Genomic DNA, 2,754 nt, shown 5'->3' on the forward strand with positions numbered 1-2,754 from the left:
CTTTTTAAGATCAACACATACCCTAAGTTTTCCATTCTTTTTTGGCACTATTATGATTGGTGACAATCTGTATGTTCTATCTCATATATGAGATCCACAGTTAATGAGTTTATCTATTTCCTCCTTTACATTTGCCGCATACTTAGGATTCATCTGGTATGGTTTTTGCCTGGTTGGTCTTCATCCTTCCATGATTGGGATCATATGTTGCACCACCTCAGGTGGTACACCCTTTATCTACACATAATTCCAAGTGAAACAATTCTTAAATTCCTTAAGGAGGGTAACGAGCTCATTTTCTTCAGCGGAAGTCAAGTCCTTATAGCAATATATACAGGTCTGGCTTCCTCCCTTGGTTTTGCAATAGCAAAACAGCCACTGCATCATCTTCATCCATTCTCGCATTCACTGATGCAAGTTGAGCCATAAGGCCCTTCAAGTGAGAGATGAAGGCTCCAATGCCATCTCCCTCTTTGAGTTCCAAGCTGAAAAATTCAATTTTGAGTGAGATCTTGGAATTCTTACCACCACGAGCTCCATAGAGCTTATCAAGCTCATCCCATTTCTCCTTTGGAGTCGGAAGCTGGTCCACATGGTGAATGAGAGCCTCATCAAGATGAAGCATGATAATGGCTTGTGCCCTCTCATCATCTTCAATATCTTCAGCCTTAGTTCGATCAATAGCCTTAGTGCCGGAGATGAATGGCCAAAAACCTTTGGACATCATCTTGTACTTGACAAGGACTTGCTAAGTGTGGAAGCCCTCTCCCGAGAACTTCTTGATTTGGGTGTTTTCCTTTGACATTGGTATTGAAGGAGGTTATTAGAGAGTAATGGGCTGATTTATGAAGAAGAAAAAACTAGAAATTTATGATATTTACGCTTAATTAGAAAGAGAAAGGCTTATGAGAGTGCGACAACCCTTAATCAAGCCAAGGATGTTGCATAAATAGGAGATTAAGATGGTAAATTTTATGGTTTAGCACTTAGGGCTTGTGCCCAACCAGTAATTTTGATGGAGATTAACTTCATTAGTGTTAAGGAGCACTTTGTTTGGTGATTAAGATCACCATTAGTGTTTAAAAACATGATTAGTGCTTAAGAGCACATTTTTAGTGTCTAATGATACTTATATTGGTGATTAGACGTCTAAAAATGTGCTTAAAAGCATATTTTTAGCATCTAATGACACTTATATTGGTGATTAGATTCACCATTAGTGCTTAAGAACACTCTTAGTGTTTAAAAACACTTTGGAATAACTCCCCTTTGCTAGATTAGAAGCCTCATTAGTGTTAATCAATACTATTAGTGCTCATAAGCACACTTTGAAGGCTTTGTGAACTTGAAGATGACGAGGAAGCTTGATGACATTTTGATGAATGAGACTTATGAATGCCTCATGTGGTTGGCCACCGCTTCAAAATCAAGAGTAGGATCAGCAACAAGCCCTCACAAGATTACTTAGGTGATTATGCGTATGTCGAGGGAGATCTTCATGGATTGGTAAGAAATCTATTTAAGTGAACTGGGAACTATGAAATTCGATCTCATTGGTTGACTAACTAGTCTTCAACAGAGAGTTCGGATAATACTTGATTATAAAATAATGGAACTATAATACTAAGGATTATGATGGAAACACTGAGGTTTTATTGTAGTTCTGTCTTTAAAATAGTTGAATATGAGAAAAAGGCAAATTTCATATTGGGTGCGTAAGTGGTGTGTCTATTTTATATTTTTGCATGAGTGCCGGCTAGGGGGCCTGGGAACTCTTTTCCCTGGTACCCGGGACAAAACACATCTAATTTTTATAAAGAGGGATCCCACCAATACAATGGTTGGTGGGCGGTTGGCTAACCCATGGACCGGTTGGGGGTTAGGCGGCGGCTGGATCAGTGGATTCCTACAATAAAGTTCATTTATGTTCAAGTTATGATAGTTGAAGTAAGTCAGAGGGTAATTCTTGTTCTATGGGAAAGAATCAATGGTTGTGCCTCACTTGAGGGGAAAAAAGCGATGATCTCTATGAACCAATTGCAAGTCCCTTCCTTGATTTGGCCATGTGACCTGTAGGTTTGGTTGGATTACAAAGGATAGTTAAGGCTCTTGACCCCGTTAGATAAATTCTCGTTAGAAGATTTTTTTAATAACTATTATTATCATATTTGTGTTTTTTTTTAAAGGGGGGGAATGGTGTGGTGGGGGTGGCAGGAAGGTTTGCCCAGAGTACAAATCCAAGAGGCTAGTCAAAGGACTCAGCTTGACAATGTGATTCTTTCTAAATGAGCTGCCCTCAATAAGTCGAGCACGACACCCTCCAGTTGGCTGGCATAAGACGGTAGAATGGCTTCCACATAGCACAACACTCTGGGAGTTACTAAACACCGTGGTGAGGCTGAAACATCCTGACATTTCCCATCCATGAAGAAGGAATTTGGAGACCGCACAAGAGGTTTCAATTTGTGTTTTTTTCCCCACCTCTACTGGAGGGTGCAGTAAGTCAATGTCATTAGAGAGAACCATGATGATCGTCGAGGGCGGAAGGTTGAGGATAGCTCGTTAGCACTGTTGCGACGGGCTGTAGTGCCAAAACGAGCTCCAACAATGGTGCACAACTGCGAAAGAGAGGAGGACGAAGGTTGAGGATCGCTCGTTAGCACTGTTGCGACGGGCTGTAGTGCCAAAACGAGCTCCAACAATGGTGCACAACTGCGAAAGAGAGGAGGACGAAGGGGGGTGATTGTTGCACAG

General features: G+C 41.0%; 1 pseudogene; it reads right to left on the minus strand.

Moving 5' to 3' along the window:
- Positions 1 to 2,133: 2,133 nt before the first annotated feature.
- Positions 2,134 to 2,526, minus strand: LOC147622163 (small ribosomal subunit protein eS27w pseudogene; annotated as a pseudogene).
- Positions 2,527 to 2,754: the final 228 nt, after the last annotated feature.

The sequence above is a fragment of the Cibotium barometz genome, chromosome 29 (assembly GCF_041138505.1).
Source record: "Cibotium barometz isolate CiBa-2024 chromosome 29, ASM4113850v1, whole genome shotgun sequence".
NCBI lineage: Eukaryota > Viridiplantae > Streptophyta > Polypodiopsida > Cyatheales > Cibotiaceae > Cibotium > Cibotium barometz.